Consider the following 18,765-nt stretch of genomic DNA (forward strand, 5'->3'; position numbering starts at 1 on the left):
TATTTTTAAAATAATTCATAATACAGTTTTCATCTCAGTAAAATGTGAATATACATCACAATTCTGTTCTTTATATTTTTTATTCATGTTCACACTGAGAAAAAACTTTCCTGTTTTACCATTTCACTGTAGAGAAAGTAATGGTAGAGTAAATTAATTTCTATAACAGGCAGATGATTCACAAGTTGTGACAGATGGTTAATCAAGTTAATGATTTTAATGTTTTATTTAAATCATTTCTGTCAATTACATTAATGGTGATCTGTCTTACAGCACATAAAAAAACTTAGCAATTTTTACTTTTGGACTCTGCTGCTTATATTAATTTGATTGCTGCATTGTTCTTCTAGTATACAGAATACTTGTTGGTTATATAATTAACCTTTTTAAAGTTCTTATTGCCAATAATATAATTATTGGGTTGTTGTGTGGTAAACACTTAACTCCAACGTGACTGTTTCACTTTGGGTTTACATTATAAAAAATCCATGCATTTAGTGGGATTTAAACCTATGACCCTAGTGTTTCTGGCACCATGTTTTGATAGCTGAGCTACATGAATGCCAGATAAATGTGTTTAGTGTTGCTTAATTGCTAAATAAGGGATAATGTATAAGCAACCGGTTGTTACCACAGAAATAAGCCCCGACATTGTGCAAAGCTGAGGGTCTTGTATTACACTAAAGGGGCTTGTTTCATAATAACAACCTGCTGCATGTATTATTATAGTGCACTTATTAAACTACTATTTACCTCATAAATTAGGTAAGGAACATTAAATATTGATTTGAAATATTTTATTAGCTAATTTTTAACGAATACAGACCTTCTGCAAGGAAAACCCGTTTATTTCTTAAGATAAGACAAGATGTTCAAATGTCATGAACACACTATTTTGTTGAATTATTTGTTAATACACTGCAAAAAAATATTTTCAAGAAAAAAATTCTTAGTAATTTTGTCTTGTTTTCAGTAAAAATATCAAAAATTCTTAAATTAAGATGCTTTTCTTGATGAGCAAAACGACCCAAGAAAATAAGTCTAATTTTTAGACCAAAAATATCCAATTTAAGTTATTTTGTGCATAAAACAAGCAAAAAAATCTGCCAATGGGGTAAGCTAATATTTCTTGAATTTTTCTTGAGGGTTTTAGAAAAGATTTTTTGCTTACCCCATTGGCAGATTTTATTGTTTTATGCACAAAATCACTTACATTTGATATATTTGGTCTAAAAATAAGACTTATTTTCTTGGGTCGTATTGCTCACCAAGAAAAAGCATCTTAATTTAAGAAGTTTTAGATATTTGTACTGAAAACAAGACAAAACTACTAAGAATTTTTTTTCTTGAAAATCATTTTTTGCAGTGTATAATGCCACACTCTAAAAATGGCTGGGTTATTTTTTAACCCAAAATGCTGGGTTGAGTCTGTTGGGTTGTTTTGCTGGGTTAATTTTTAACATTTTAAACACTTTTTGGGTAGTTTCAGTTTTCTGGTTGTTGGGTTAAAACTGCTGGGTTATTATACTGGGTTGTTTGAAGAGGCTCACGTGCTTCGCGCCTTTGATGTTTGAATGTGCTCAGCAACGGTCGTCGTGAAAGGACAGAGTCACTGGAAGCAGTTGTTTCAAGGTAAGTTTATATGTTTTTGTAAACATTTCATGAATATAAACAAGGTTATAACATTTTGCGAGACAGCAACGTGTTAATTTATACAGACTAAGACGACGGGTGTAATTTAGAGGAATGACGACTGTTACCTCAGATCGCCATTTACAAAAATTGACTCGAATAATCGTTCTAAGATGTTTAATATGGCATATTAATAAAATTAATAAAATCGATGTTACAAAATCCCCATCATACGGTTGATTACGTTAACTCATGACAATTTCTGTAAGCCTTTAACAAAGCGAGTCAAAACCGGTACCGAGCCGACCTCCGCAACGTTTCGGCTTTTTGTGTCACACAGGCGCATAGTTTTCCCAGCTTAGCAATAGCGACACTATTAAATTAAAGTTGATGACAAACGAGTTGCTTTCTTGTCATTCGATATGGAAAGACAGACCGCGAGGCGCGAGCACAAGTTAACTTAACCGGCGGCGGAGAATTGCGGAGCCGCGGCGTCTACTCTGTCACTGAGAGGCAGGGACAAGCAGCACATTCACTTCACAGTCGGTACGGCGGGTAACGCGTCGATAAATGAAAACGAAACAGCGTTTCCAAGAACCGGTGTCTTATATGTATATTGCTTGGTCCTCTCTTTTAAAATGAAACAATAATTTCAGTGTTTGGACATGAACTTGAATACATAAATGCATTTGTCACCAAGACACTGCGTGTCACTGCGTGTACAGTCAACCAAACATTTATATGTGTTATATGAATGAAGATGTGTTATTGAGTCGTATTTAGTTACTATTTTATATTAATTTTATAATATTCTTGGGTTGTCTCCTGTGATTTCAAGTTTATATTGACCAACCCTCTGATCTGTGGCTGATACTGTATCAGAGATGTTATGTTTTTAGCAGAGATCAGATGTGATGTTGTTTTCCCATTCTTTTTGTCTAGAGAGTGCAGAGTTTTACGTCCATCCATTAATGAGGCTAGCAAGACCTTCATACAACTTCAGCCAGTAAGTATAACATTTAATAACTCCTATTTAAAATGTATTGGGAATGTCTTAATTATCTGCTGCATTTTATTCTGCAGCACTTAATTCTTTATAGTCAGATCATCCTATTTGTCAGTCTGTGTGGTTTGCAGCCTTTGTTGTTGGCACAACAGTTAAAGGAGTGTAACACCAAAGTCTTATGCAAACCGACGACAGGCCATTGCATTTTTGGGGAAAAAAATCTCACACGTGGTGGTAATGCGGCCAGGGATGCAAAAGAAAGTCTTATAATTTTTATAAAATGTATAATTCACTTGGCCCACATGGTTTTCTGAACACTTAAATCTGATCATTTAGTTCAGACCACTAAAAGTTTTTTCCTCTTTTGTAGATTGCAACAAATGTGGTGGAAGTTCTTCTCTGGACAGAATCCTCGAAATCCTTTCCTTTATTTCCTGGCCATGGGAAACATGCAATCAGTCTCTCTGATGGAGCCAATACGGAAGTGACTTAAACTGCAATTCGGCCAAGATGGCGACGGCACGCACCGCCTACTTTAGGCTTCAAAAATGCTCTTCACAATCAATGGGTGACATCACGGACACTACTTTCATATTTTTTTTCAGTCTATGGTTTAAAGGCATTTTACGTGCTTGAAAGTAAATACCCCAGGCAATGTGCATCTACTGTAGTCTGTCATTTTCCAAATGGATGAATCCTCTGCTGTTCGGTTCCTTTGTACATCTTTGTTCGTGAGGAGTAACTTTAATAAATGAAGTATTTTTAGTCAAATACATTCCATACTCTGAAACTTGGAACATCTGTTCTGTAAAAAAACTTTACACATCTGTAAATGATTTTACTTTTAATTTAACAATTACATTGTTTATTTTCTTACACTGCTGCAGTTTTGTTTATGTACATTTCAGTATTTCATTTATATATTGTATATACTTATATACAAATTCTGTCTTAAATTCAAACAAATTGATTTAACCTGTTACATTGTTACTTCAATTTGCATAATTTCTGATATTTAATAAATATATTTATACTTGATGTCAGTAAGCAGCAGTCCTTTAAATGATTTTGCAACTGCCAACTGTAAAAATTTAAGAGTTTGTAGTTATTTTGAAGTCAAATAAACATTTATTTGGTGTTCACAATGGTCTTGATTTACAATAAAGCACATGATAAAAATAACCCAGCAAGAATAACCCAAACCCAGAATATTAATCTCATAAGTGGTTAAAATGACTACACGTTGGGTTTTTTCAACAACCCAACCTGCTGGGTTAAAATGTGTTACCCAGCGTGTTGGGTTACTTTAACCCAGCATGTGTTCTGTCCAATATTTACCCAGCGCTGGGTTGCCAATTGGGTTGTTTTTAACCCAACCATTTTTAGAGTGCATATACACAGCAAAAATGACTTTCTTGCTCAGTATTTTTGTCTTGTTTTCAGTAGAAATATCTAAAAATTCTTAAATTAAGATGCTTTTCTTGATGAGCAAAATAACCTAAGAAATTAAAAAATAAACAATTTAAGTAAATTTAAGCTTAGCACAAATATCTGCCAATTGGGTAAGAGTTAATAATAAATAATTTAAGCAAAATTTTCTCACCCCATTGGCAGATAATTTTTCTTGTTTTAAGCACAAATTCACTTAAATTTTGAATTTTGAAAAGTGTTTGCCTATAAACCCTAAAGACTTTTTTTCTTAGGTCATTTTGCTCATCAAGAAAATACATCTTGATTTAAAAAAAGACAAAAACACTAAGTAAGAAAGTCATTTTTTGCAGTGTATGTCATTAAAAGACAAATTTATATTTATTAAATATTAAATAATTATTATTAATTTTGTGTATTATTAAACTGTACCTATCATAATTATTTGCTGCATCCGTGTTACCATGTGTTATTAGTTTTAAATGGTTGTTATTTGGAAATAAAACAAACCTGCAAATTTCATAACTGGCCAATCAGAATTGAGCATTTCATCAAGCCATGTAAGATTTGGACTCAAACCAAATCTATGGTGCAGGGATAATAGACACTCTGAAATATTTAAAAAGTGCATAGCTATACCCTGGCAACCAAATTATCATTACGATGGAGCTTCTCACAGGCAAGCAACACTTAAATTTTCCTAAAATGAAAAATCTAGTTTCCAATGGTGTTGTCAGGTCCAAAGCTCCTTTGTATTATCCTCCACATGTTTAATCTCACTCCTAATGTTAATAGAACTGTTCGCTAAAATGACATTTTTCCGATAAAAAGACTATTTCATTTATTTCCTTATTACCTTTATAAAGGGGAAATTAATGTTGTTAACTAGAAGTTGTGTGCTCCTCATTTAAAGATGTTTTACCAATATGAAGATGTTAATGGAAGTATGATGTCATGCAGTTCAACAGTACAACTTGCACAGACTTGTTCATTTCTCGCTTTTATTCTCCCATAATTATCTTTCGTTCAATTAAATGTGAAGCAGAATACTTCATCTACTGGAGCAAAATGTTTTTGGAAAAATACAATACTTGAAAAATTAAGTGCATTTCTGTATGTTTCAAAAGTTTATATAGAGATGGATTAGTACTTTCATACAGCATCAGATGTATTTAACACTTGCAGTCGTTACTGGTAAATTACTGTAATAAAGAGACCTTTTAGAAAATACTGGTAAATCAGTTCTGGCATGAAACCAGTAAAAGAAGTTGTACGTTTACCAAAATTTTACTGGTACAATGCTATATGTGAACAGAGAATAGGATTAACATTTGTGTATTTACTGGTATAGTCACTCTTGTAATTTTATAGTAATTTACCATAATTGCTGTGTAAAAAATGTTAAAATATATATAATTTTAAATATTCTACACCGATTATTTGCCATTTTTGTTTTTTACTGCTTTCACATACATTTATGGCACTCCAAGGTGGTACTACTTTTAAACATTAATAACGCATTATAAAGCGGATATTATAACATTTATAAAAAAGTTTGTATTTTTCATTTTGACTTGATCCACAACTATTTGGTGGCCTAAATAATGTGGAAAGGGTTTTTGTAATAGATTTTTTCCTTACACTCCAGCTGGGTGATAATTTCTTCCCAGGTCAAGAAAGTACATGGGAATTATCACTTTGAGAGGCTCTCACCTTTATCTTTGCAGACCATGCAAATTTCTGTGTCCTCTGACCAACATGTGAAACTCCTCTGCATAAATGAACATGTGTGTTTCAGATGGTTTGTTCAAAACTGGTGTCCAAATGATTTATTGATCGAGACTCTGCGAATCCATCGAACTAATGTTACATCATCCTGTCAAACTGCAACAAATTTCGAAAATGTTCGGGTTTAATGGGGAATACACACCAGAAGCTAATTTAACTATTTGCACGAGTAGAGTCAATGCAAAGACGCAAATAAACATGAACTTGCGCAGGGCCATGCGAATGAGGCGAATTGGGTGGCGCGATTGCCGTGAACTAATTTCAACTAATTTCAAATGCGTCTTCCGTGCAAGTTGAAAATATTTATCTCAAGCGGAAAATTTGCATGATACAAAGGTAAATCCCGCAAATAATCTATAGTAATCAATGCTTCGCATTTGGTGTGTACGCAGCATTACAGTCAATAGAAATGTGTTGTGTTTCTCTAGCTCAGGTTCGTCGTGGGTTTCAATCCTAGAGAACACATAATGATCAAAGGTATGGCTTTAATTCACTGTATATGTCGCTTTGGATAAAAATGTCTACAAAAAACTTTCAGAATAAAAGAGACTGTTTCCACCTCGAATTAAGATATGTTTTGAGCAATCGGATCACAAGTGGGCAACACTAAATACTAGGGGTGACCCCGAATAGTCGATGATTCGATAGGAGAAGCCTGATTCAACTACCAATCTCACAGTCGAATAGTCGCAGATGTGTTATGAAATGGGGATTATTCAATTTTGGCTATATAAGGGTGCATATTATCTGATTTTACATATAACAGCTTTCTCCTAATATATATATATATATATATATATATATATATATATACATACACAGCCTTTATTATGATAACACTGCAATTAATATGTGAAATGTAGCTTTTATATAAATATAAATATTTTTAACATGCATGAATAAATCCAACAACCCCCGTGACAGGGCTATACATCCAAATGGGAAGAGGTTTCCATGTTAATAAACCATTGCGAAACAGTTGTCTCTGTGTTTCAAGCATTAGAAAATACAAAGTTGGCAATTTTTGCTATACTTTGATTATTTTAATCATTTCTTTGTTTTTTTTCATTTATAGATTACTTCTGGTGCATTTAGGCATTTTGTGCACATGTCCTTACTTGATTTCTATTTATTTATTATAAATGTAAATTTTGATCTAATTTACGTCTGTAAATTTTGGATTGCTTTTCCTTGAATCGATGTTGCGTTGTTGTGTGCTGACATATGCAATAAGCCGAACACACCAGGTGCTCATCATGTCATATTTAGGATCATATTTAGGAGTTCATCAAACTAAACAGTATTTAAAATGTTTTTAAAACAGGGTGGTTATCTTGTAAAAAATTGAGCTACAAAACAGGTAAGCTTGGTGAAATTTCAGTGATGACACAAAAAATATCGAACCTATATTTGCCTGACACGATTGTCTCTTTTGTGATTTAATATTATGGTCAGTGTTTACTTTCAAATGAGATTCCTGAAACAAATGATAGAGAATCATCAGGTATTTCTGTACCTAAAGTGAATACAGAGAAGATCAAAATCAAAGTAAGAAAGTATTTCTGTGCAAAATAATAAAGCGTAGTGTCTATAAAATTATTAATTTCTGTGTTTTTCTTGTTATAAATTAAAGTTTAAGGAATTGTATATAAAGCTTAGTTTTTATAATTTACATTAACAATCACAAATTATGTCATTTGTAGTTTTTTTTTTTTTGTTGTTTTGGTCACCACTGTTGGGGAAAGTTACTTTTAAAAGTAATGCATTAAGTTACTCCCAAAAAGTAGTTTTGACTACATTTAGTTAAATTCAGTACATTTTTTTTATCAAATTAATTAAAGTAAAAAAGTAACTTGAGTTGCTTTTTTTTTGAAAAAGTAACTCAAATATTAATGTGTACAATTTAAAAAGTAATGCGTTACTTTACTCGTTACTTCAGAAAAGTAATATTATTACGTAATGAACGTTACTTGTAATGTACTGTGTGCTGCTTTTGAAAGAAAATTAAAGTTACCCATTTGTTGACTATCTGGTCTCCCTCCCAACCCATGCACACATGCATAGATGATTCGACTATAAGTCGACTACAGGCGAGTTTCGACAATTCTGATTCTAATATGTAAATCCTTAGTCGGGGACACTCCTGCTAAATACAGGCGTAAACGGGGTATGAAAATTTTTTAGCTCGTTTTGAGCTCGTTTTGACCACACTCAGAGGTAGTCGAAAACGCATTCAACCATTCAACCTGCTTTTGTGGTGTAGACGTGCATGTGTTCAAGCAGTCACAAAAGATCCCTACTCTCTGCCTATTGATCTAATGTGATGTACCGAGCACAATGTTTATACACCAGACCAGACTTCAAGCGCAAACACACAGTTTACAGTATATTGATACATCACAGGTACATATCTATACCAAATAAGTACATAATATGCTCATTTTAAAGGGTAACATCCCAGTGACAGCTTTTGTACCATTTTGTCTGACATGTTTTTGTGCAGGAGTTATATGTGTGGCAAATGATAGATCAGGAAGTCAGACAGTATTAAAGAGGATACCAAATTACATAAGCATTATAAAATAAACACATGATTAGGTTGGCAATGGATTCCCAGCATGCTCTCATCTTGCACCCGCTCTGAACATACTGTGATGCGACAGATGGGAGGTAATAATTAGACAGCATTAGTTTCTATTGCGTTGTCCTCAATGATAATGTGTGACATAGAAAACACATTGCAAGTCATTTAGCTATACTGTATTCTTGTAAATCCTGATGGGATTCTTATGTGTGTGTGTAAGTATGTGCTCATTACTTTTATATAAATGTAAGCTTTTATATGTGTTAGTAGCGCTAAGGTCATGGGTTCAATCAAGGGTACCAAAACAATATAAATCTTGGATGCACCGAAAGACACTTTGGATAAAAGCGTCTGCCAAATGCATAAATGTAAATGTATGCTCGTAAATCATCAGATGTACTCATGGCACAATAAAGTTCAATTGCGATAGTTAATTAATTTTATAGCAACAACAGGGTCAGTGTCAAGAAAATTACCATCTCTTATGACATTCACAGAACTGACACGACACAATGACAGTATTATGTGGCTTGTATTATGTAGTCAAGGGAAAGGCAGAGATCATCTTGCTTTTATATCACCCATCCTTTATCGTTTAGCTTACACACACACAATTCTCTCACATCAATTACATTAGTTTACCCAAAGACAAACTGAGAATTTTAATGCAAAGCCTATAGCAGGACCCACACATGCACACACTAACATATCCACTGTTTAGAGAAAGATTGGGGTTTTATTGGCTGAGGTACTGAAGCGGGACTGCAGGATAATGGGTAGTTATCCAGGCAGTCGTTTTGGCTTGCCAGGGTACAGAGTCTTTAGGAAAGAACGCAAGAATCGCTGTAATCGGAAATTTTTCCGAGGGCACGGTGGTGTTTAGCCCCCTGCTGATTGACCTGGATACAGGAGCCAAAGCAATCTCTTTCCACTTTAAAGAGAAAGAGAGAGAGGTAAAGAGAATGATGTCAAGGTCAGCTGAACGAAAGTTATATTAAAACAGAGATTAGAGGAGATGGTGCCGTTAGATTTACTATTTTTCTCATTGACTCATATTGACTCAGACACTAGACTTTAGACATGATGATATGGGTGCAGGGAAACAGAGAAGGCAGCTGTCACTCACGCTGATGGATTGACAGGGCCTTACGATGATTATGATGGGTCACTAAAACTCAATTGATCTTGAGTGTTTATACGGTTCATAAATAAATTCAAAGTTAACGGTGAGCTGAGATTTACTTGTATGTAAATTAGTTACAATCTATTACATACTGATTTCTTATAATGATACAATGTTGTTGCATGCATTTTGCACACTATTTGTTTTATATACATTCAGATAATATCTTTTTCTGTGTGGTTGTGTGTTTTGTGTATTCTTGGATGCTTTTTACATTCATTTATTTTTATTTCTGTATGATATGCTGGCCACAATACACGCATGATACAGTCCTCTTTTTTTTTGTGAGTGTTGCAGGCAAAAATCCTTGATCTTGCGGCACGTTTTCTTAAAAAATGCGATGGAATATGCAGGATATTTATGCAATTTTATGCAATGAAATTGCAGAAACTTACAAAAATTGCGGGAACTTGCAAAAACTCTGGGGACTTGCAAAAACTGCGGTTGTGGTTTGCAGCTATTCAATGATCTTTACATAAGTTTTTTTTTTGTGATTAATGTGGGCAAATATCCTTTATCTTGCAGCATGTTTTCTTAAAAAATGCAATGGAATATGCAGGATATTTATGCAATTTTATGCAATGAAATTGCGGGAACTTGCAAAAATTGCGGGAACTTGCAAAAATTGCGGGAACTTGCAAAAACTGTGGGTACTTGCAAAAACTGCGGTCGGGGTTTGCAGCTATTCAATGATCTTCACGCAAGTTTTTTTTTATTGTTGCGGGCAAATATACTTTATCTTGCAGCATGTTTTCTTAAAAAATGCGATGGAATATGCAGGATATTTATGCAATTTTATGAGATGAAATTGCGGCAAATGTATGCAATTTTAGGCAATGAAATTGCGGAAACTTGCAAAAACTGCGGGGACTTGCAAAAACTGCGGTTGTTGTTTGCAGCTATTCAATGATCTTTACACAAGTTTTTTTGTGATTAATGTGGGCAAATATCCTTTATCTTGCAGCATGTTTTCTTAAAAAATACGATGTAATATGCGTGATATTTATGCAGTTTTATGCAATGAAATTGCAGGAAATGTATGCAATTTTATGCAATGAAATTGCGGAAACTTGCAAAAACTGTGGGAACTTGCAAAAACTGTGGAAACTTGCAAAAACTGCTTTTGGGGTTTGCAGCTTTTCAATGATCTTCACGCGAGTTTTTTTGTGATTGTTGCGGGAAAAAATCCTTGATCTTGCGGCACGTTTTCTTAAAAAATGCGATGGAATATGCAAGATATTTATGCAATTTTATGCGATGAAATTGCGGGAAATGTATGCAATTTTATGCAATGAAATTGCGGAAACTTGCAAAAATTGCGGGAACTTGCAAAAACTCCGGGGACTTGCAAACACTGCGGTTGTGGTTTGGAGCTATTCAATGATCTTCACGCAAGTTTTTTTTGTGATTGTTGCGGGCAAATATCCTTTATCTTGCAGCATGTTTTCTTAAAAAAATGTGATGGAATATGCAGGATATTTATGCAATTTTATGTGATGAAATTGCGGGAACTTGCAAAAACTGCGGGAACTTGCAAAAACTGTGGGGACTTGCAAAAACTGCGGTTGGGGTTTGTAGCTATTCAATGATCTTCACGCAAGTTTTTTTTTTTTTTGATTGTTGCGGGCAAATATACTTTATCTTGCAGCATGTTTTCTTAAAAAATGCGATGGAATATGCGTGATATTTATGCAGTTTTATGCAATGAAATCGCGGGAACTTGCAAAAATTTCGGGAACTTGCAAAAACTGCGGTTGGGGTTTGCAGCTTTTCAGTGATGTTCACGTCGCGTAATTACGTCACTTCATAACGTTCCCATAGCAACAGGGGTCATGGCTGAGCTTGTGTGACGTAAATGCAACATTTTCAACTTTCTGCTAAGAAGACTTTTTGCTACGAAAATGCAGAGATTATGAAATCATGCAAGCCCGCATATTTTGCGCACGGAAATCTCCAATTTATGCTGCGAAAGTGCGGCGTATTTGAAAAATGCGGTCACCGCATAAATATGCAGACTTTGGCTGATTATGCATTGAATCATGCGCTCGCATAATCACGTTTTTCTGGAGGGACTGATAATATAAGAGAAGCTGTTATAGTTCTTCAGAAAATGTGTATAAAATGGCCAATACAGAAATACTGACATAAAAGTATGTAGGCTACTCTTTCATGTGCAGCAAATTGCATACTTGGACTGCTAAGTACTTCAGTAAATTAATTTAATGCGTTTCTATGCATGTATGTCTTTGCATGATGTCAGACTTTAACTTTGGGATGTGTTGTATCATTGAACTCTAAAAGACTTTTGTTGAAGTCCCAAAATCAATAGCTGCCACTGTGGCATACACTTCTCTTGGCACACAAAGACGTTTCCATTTATTGTTTCCTATTCATTATTTTCTCCTTTTTTGTGAATATAGTATAGTATAGTGCCGTGCAATACAATACACTGTAGTATAATACAATATTAAGATTCATTGTTTAATTGGTTCAGGTAACTTTATTGTTATTAATGTGTAAAATAATGAATAACACAGGTGGATATTTAAATGTCATTAAATCATAACAGACATCTCTGATATACTAAAGCTTTATGCATCAAGATGTTCAGTGATAATAGCTTCAGCTCAAATGATAGTGAATATAAAAACATTTACATTTTAAACACCATTAGCGTGCTTAATTTGTGCATTAAAGAGATGCGAGGTCTTTTATGCTAATGGCTGAAACATTTAGCACAAGTACAGCCGTATATAATTGACCTAATATGTGTTTTAGGGATATTTATCAGTATGAGGCAAACATGAGAGTGCTTTTGATCTAAGCCATCATCATCCGATCTGACAATAACAGCTGTTTTGAATTCACTTAGATTATGGTTTTGGCAACATTATACATCTCATAATATAGAGGAAATGGAAACAATGAAATCTGAATTCAGAAAACAAGACCTGCCTCACAATGCTGCAGAAATATCATCCAGACATTTGTTTGACTATATATCTTCATTTATGATCAGGCTGCCAGCCTGGTGTTTATTAAGATCTTTTTAAAATGTAATTCACTGTAGAACATTTTGGACCACTTACATTTACAAACTGAATATCCCAATAAAATCAAAACTTTGAATCTGATATTAATAGAGTAAATTATAATATAATAATGAAATTATACTTTCACCCTCTTGTGGCGATCATTCTCTGATGACGTTAGCTAGACGGCATGGGTGAGGGCATCTGTTAACTCCGCCCCCTCCAACTGTACGTCTAAGGCCAGTTCCATTTCTAAAAAAGAAATGCCTACTTTTCTATATCCATGAATCAAAGCACAGTGGAAAACACATGCCAAGCCCACTATTTTCCTGACGTGACATTTTGTTTCACTCGAAAATACGTTACAACATAGAAGTAAAGTTGATAGCGACTTCCGGTTAACAAGGAATTTAAGGGGATTTGTGAAATTTTGCAAGTACTTCTGTTCTGTATTTTAAGTCTTTTAAACCATATATAGCTTTGTCTGAGGAACACGTTACTTGAAAATTAAAATATTTATTATAGTAATTTTGCATCTTCACACTGTCAGATAATGTTTTTAATAAATGGTTCTTAGCTGTCACTGGGGCAGTACCCATTCTAATGCTACGTACACACCAAACGCGGGGCATCGCGTTACTCGCTTTAGATTACTCGCGAGATTTAACTTTGTGTCATGCGAATTTTTCGCTCGATTTGAATATTTTCAACTTGGGCGAAGACGCGTTTGAGGTGAATAGTGCGTTTTCGCGGCAAACGCGCCGACATATCGCGTCATTTGCGTCGCCCCACGTGAGGACGCGTCTGATCGCGTTTTTGCATTGAAATTGTATGCAATCTACTCGCGCAAATCGTTGAACTTCTGTCTGGTGTGAACCCACAATAAAAGTAAACCTTTGCACCTAAAGGGCCCTATAATACACCTGGCACAATGCAGTGTTTTTTTTTTGCCAGTTTCAGCACGGCGCAGTTATCATTTTCACGTCCAGCTTCACGTTTAAATAAAAAATGCATTTGCGGCCATTTGGTGTGTTCAGGCACATTTTATTTTGCAACTAAAATAGACTATGCCATTGACCAACTAAAACCTGGTCTAAAGTCAATGGCGCAATATTGTTTTTGATATTTACATATAGTAATATGCACCTATAAATGGGATGACAATGGCCGTTTGCTTATTACACACATGGACAGCACACAATATTTCTAAATATAAATATTAAAGGATTAGTTAGTAAAAATTACTGCAAAAATGTGAATATTTAATATAAAAATCCTTTGTCTTCAAAAAAAGAAAAAAAATGAATACAAGTTTGAACTTGCATTAGTAAAATACAACATTTACGTTCTCAATGTTTGGGCACAGTCTGAACCAATTTTGCTAGTTTAAGGTGCAAGGTTTGCTTTGTGATCCAGAAGCATGGCAATCAAATTAAAACTTGTGGAAAGCCAAGTACCTACTTTGATTCTAAAGGGAAATAACATTAGAAAATGTGTTTCATAAATTAAATGAGGGATTAATTGATTCATTGATAAATGTAATGACGTTCTTTACACAAGTGACATCAGTGTGGCAGAGCCTGCATCCTCTATTCATCTACAGGGATACGAGAAGCGACGGTAATTACTGTAGATGAGGAGACTGACAAGCTTATCAAACGGGATTCAAAAAGCAGCAGTCACATCAAAGAGGTGCAATTTATACACATCAAAAAGCAGCTTTAGCTCGCAATGCTTCACTTACACTGCCTCAGACAACTTAAGTGTATGTGCTTCACTGTCTCTTTCTCGTGACTATCACTTTCATATACCAAAAATAAATCAAAAAAGTATCAAATCATGAATGTGGAATTTCTAAAAACATTTGTTTATCCAAAACATTAACCAATCTGTTCTCACTTGAATTCGTATGTATTTAATGAGTTGGCTAAAGTGAATCATCCAAAAGTGTACTGTATGATTATGATTAAAAAAAACTAACCACGCCCCTAATCACAGGGGCGAAAGTAAATTGTACTAAAACATACGAATGTGGTACAAAAGGAATTACCCACCTCGTAAAATATATACGAATTGCCATGAGATTGCGTTGATATTATCGTATGTATTAAATCCTGCAGATTTTTATTATTATTCATAGCTTGCACTATAGGCAATTAAAACAGAAATTACTAAACCCAATGTTTTCATCATCTCAGAGGTTTCAGTGATGTTTTACTTCATTATTATTTTTAATAAGAAGAAGAATGAAGCTAAGATTGGCTTGAGTCACATGGGCTCCAATCGTTCTGTTGAGAGTCCGTATATGATATGATGAAATGTAGTCCTTGGATTACCCTCAATAAATTGACCAGGCTTCTGAAACTATAGGCTGTTTGTGATTGGCCAAAAATTACAGTCGCCGTCACACTCTTAAAATATATGTTTATTTTAACCCATGGTTGCATAACAACAATGAAAAATTGGGTCATTTTTAACTCAGCATAGGCTAATTTTTAACCCAGCATGTGTTTTGTCCAATATTAACCCATAGGTTCAAAATAACCCAGCCATTTTTAGAGTGCACTTTTAACGTTGCATAGGGAAATTGTAAAAATTGTAAAAGTAGTAGGGGAGAGCAGGGGCAAAAGTACAATTTTTCTGAAAAAAAAGTATTTTAAAAGATAGGGCCCTATTTTAACGATCTAAGCGCATTGTCTAAAGCGCACAGCGCAACGCGTAATGGACATGTCCGAATCCACTTTTGCTAATTTAACAACGGGAAAAATGTTTTGTGCGCCGAGCGCATGATCGAAAAGGGTAGGTCCTTTTTTTAATGAGTAATGGGAGTATTTTGGGCGTAACGTGCAATAAACCAATGAGAATTAGCTCTCATCCCCTTTAAAAGCCAGTTGTGCTGGCTCTATGTCTAATCCCTATTTAGATGACAGACTTTGTAAACTGAAAAACTTAGCGGAGGAAGAAGATCCCCAGTTTAAGAATAATGTTAAATAACTGTGTTGTTTTTCACTTGTATATAAATTTTTATTTTTTTATTAAAACCTTTAAAACCCGTTTTCTTTTAGTAAAAAAGAAGTAAAAAAGCAGGCTTTTAACTGCTTTAAATGTATGGCTATCCATAATCATCAAAAAATAATTTACAAGTATGTAAGAAAAGGTTTGTACTCTAAAAATACTTTATTTGTAACAAACAGGAGATAAAGAATTTACAAACGGCTCTCCGCAAGTTTCAGCACTTGGACAGCGCCATGAGTTTTTTTTAAGCATTACTTAAAAATGTTTCTCATCTCACCATATCCACAGGTACAGAGTCATCATATACAATAAATCCGTGAGGTTGCATTTAAAAAAAAAAAACATTTAAAAACAGATGCATTTGTTTAAAGCAAAGCATTTAATTACTTACCAGGCTACAGGTGAAGCAGCTCTTTGTGCCTTCTAACGTCTCATAATAAGTCCTCATTTATGTCCAAGAGACTCAATAATAATCTTTTACATTCAATCCTTTAATCTTTCATATTTAAAAGCGTTTTTGTGCTGCTGCGCATTCATGTATGTGGTAAGCAAACCTGCCTTATCGTCCCGTTTATAGGCGCATATTACTAATGCGCTCTTTAAATAACAAAAAACATTTAAAATTAGCAACGCGCAACAATGCGCCTGAACACACCTCGTTTTCAGACCAGAACGCCCATGGGCGAAAAAGGGGGCACAAATGCATTTGCTATTTAAACAACGTGGCGCTAAATGTGAAAATGATAATTGCGCAGGGTGGAAACTAGCAAAAGACACTTGCGTCGCGCATTGCGCTGTATTGCGCTGGGTGTAAGATAGAGCCCATAATGTTATGGACAGAGATATATTTTTGCTGTGGTTGTGTAAAGATATAATAAAGCATGTTGAAAAATCATCTCATGAGGACATGGATGTTCCTCCGTAGTAAAAAAGCTCATAAATCGGCCAAATCGACCAAGTTTAGGTAGGGAATAGAAAATCTCCTTAGTCTTGTATAAAAACAGTTGAGCATATGTGTGTGTGTGTGTGTGTTTGTGTGTGCGCGCCTGTGAGGCAGTTTGTCTCGTTCCAATCTCAGAATTAGTTTTCCACTCTGTTACCTCTTTACATGGCTGAGTAATAGAGTCATTTATAGCAATCATTGTTTGCTTACCTAGTTGATTTATACATGAACACTGCTGAACACCGGACGCAAGTTAACTTAAAAGGAAACATGATGTCCAGCACTTACTTGAGCTCTAATTCGTCTAATCCGTTCCTCTCTCACCTCCTAATTTGATTCTTCCTCCACTTCAGTTTCTCTGTTCTTCACTAACACTCGCATCGAATTAAGAGCAGGTTTAGTGTAATTTAAGCTGCCAGTCTAGTTTAATGGCTACTAACAAGTGCGAGCAAAAGAACAGCAGCTGTAATATCTCAATCATTTACCGTTGATTGGATTTTACCTGATCTACTCGTGGGACCAGCGCTTAACGGAGGAAATGTGCATGTGCAACCATCCGCATCATCTCATTCGCTCGTCGAAACACGCACATTTCTACATTTAAGTTTACGGTAAGCTGGTTGCCACTCTACTATGCTACTTTACATCAATTTCAACGGCTGCAAGAACAAAACAGACAATCCTCTACTCGCCCCCAGGTGTCTGTCTCACTCTCTTTCTTCACATCCTAATAGCTGTTAGGTGCTAGATAAAGAGATTGGAGTGTTTTATTGATCTGAGCATCTAGACTACACCAAAACCAATGACCTCCAATCAACACCTGCCAAGACAGTTTAGAGCGTCCACACTGAGAGCATTCACGCGCTCCGCCCGAGAGACAAGCGAGGACACGTGCGAACGTAAACGTTGCAATTTGTTTCTGTTAGTATCGACAACCTGTCAATAAGCTAACCAGGGTTATTAAGGAAAAATTTCCATTGGAAAATTAAGCCCAAGCAACGACTGAAATTGAATATGGCCTTAGCACTAGTTGCATTGCTCAAACATGATATCCGTGTTGTGTTCAGACCATCCCTCCCTCTTTGCACATTAGTTAGCCAATTACTAAGTGAGACTGGGGAAGAGGTCATATTCTCAAGGGGAGAAGGAAGTGTCAGACACTGCTAGACTTAAAAACACACGCGCACACACACACACACATACAATACTAAAACAACTTATAATTCCAAATAGAACATATGTGCCTATGTATACATTATAGGTGCAATGTGGGACTTTTAAAAAGGGTCGCTTGACAGAAATGCAATATAGTATACGTTACTATGTTATTAGTGGTATATAAAGACTTTACATAATGAACTGTATTGTTTTTATTACCTTAGAATGAGCCGTTTTTATGTACATACACCGCGGGTCCCCTTACATTTTAGTCACCGCCATGTTTCTACAGTAGCCCTAAACGGACAAACTGTTCTATAGAGCGCATTTTGTAACTACGTGTTTCAGACAATGACCTGTTTGTCCTGTGTCGGCTACCGTAGCTTCACTTTGCGTTTCGAAAAAGGAGGAGTGAGCTGCTGAGTGTAATCTCACTGCGGATGCTGCTAAAAGTCCCACCTTTAAGTGCATGTTTGCATTTGTATGGATTTATTTATTTATGCTTTTGACAGACACGTTGTCATTAAAAGAGACTGTCCTTCAAAAAATAACGACCTCATAGGTTGTTTGTGCAACCTTATTACGACATAAAGTGACGTATTAATTTTCAATTAAATTCAATTCAATTTTATTTATATCGCGCTTTTCACAATTGGTGATTGTTTCAAAGCAGCTTTACATTAATAGAAGCAGTGGAAAGCACAGAAAATCGACAGATAGCACAACATAATACACGATAGCACAAGCAGCTAAATTTGCTGCGGCTATGAATCAACATTATAAGCGTGCGTATTGCTAATGTAACGTAAAGAAGAGGGTGCTTAGTTAAGCCCAAGAAGGCTGCCTCCCCGGGTTGAAAACCCCCTAGGAGAAAAAACCCCAGGCTTAGCCGGGGAAGTAAAAAAAAGTCCTAGGAGGGAAAAACCCTTGGGAGATATATTTATATATACATTAAAACGATTAAGGAGATTAGGCGGAGGTTAAGCGGGTTATTAA

General features: G+C 35.2%; 1 long non-coding RNA gene across 1 annotated transcript; it reads left to right on the forward strand.

Moving 5' to 3' along the window:
- The first annotated feature begins 1,383 nt into the window (after positions 1–1,383).
- Positions 1,384–4,025, forward strand: LOC135735482 (uncharacterized). The gene is made up of 3 exons (XR_010527613.1): positions 1,384–1,632; positions 2,575–2,638; positions 3,009–4,025. It is a non-coding gene; the product is annotated as an uncharacterized lncRNA (long non-coding RNA).
- Positions 4,026–18,765: the final 14,740 nt, after the last annotated feature.

Source organism: Paramisgurnus dabryanus, chromosome 4, assembly GCF_030506205.2.
Source record: "Paramisgurnus dabryanus chromosome 4, PD_genome_1.1, whole genome shotgun sequence".
Classification (NCBI taxonomy): Eukaryota; Metazoa; Chordata; class Actinopteri; order Cypriniformes; family Cobitidae; genus Paramisgurnus; species Paramisgurnus dabryanus.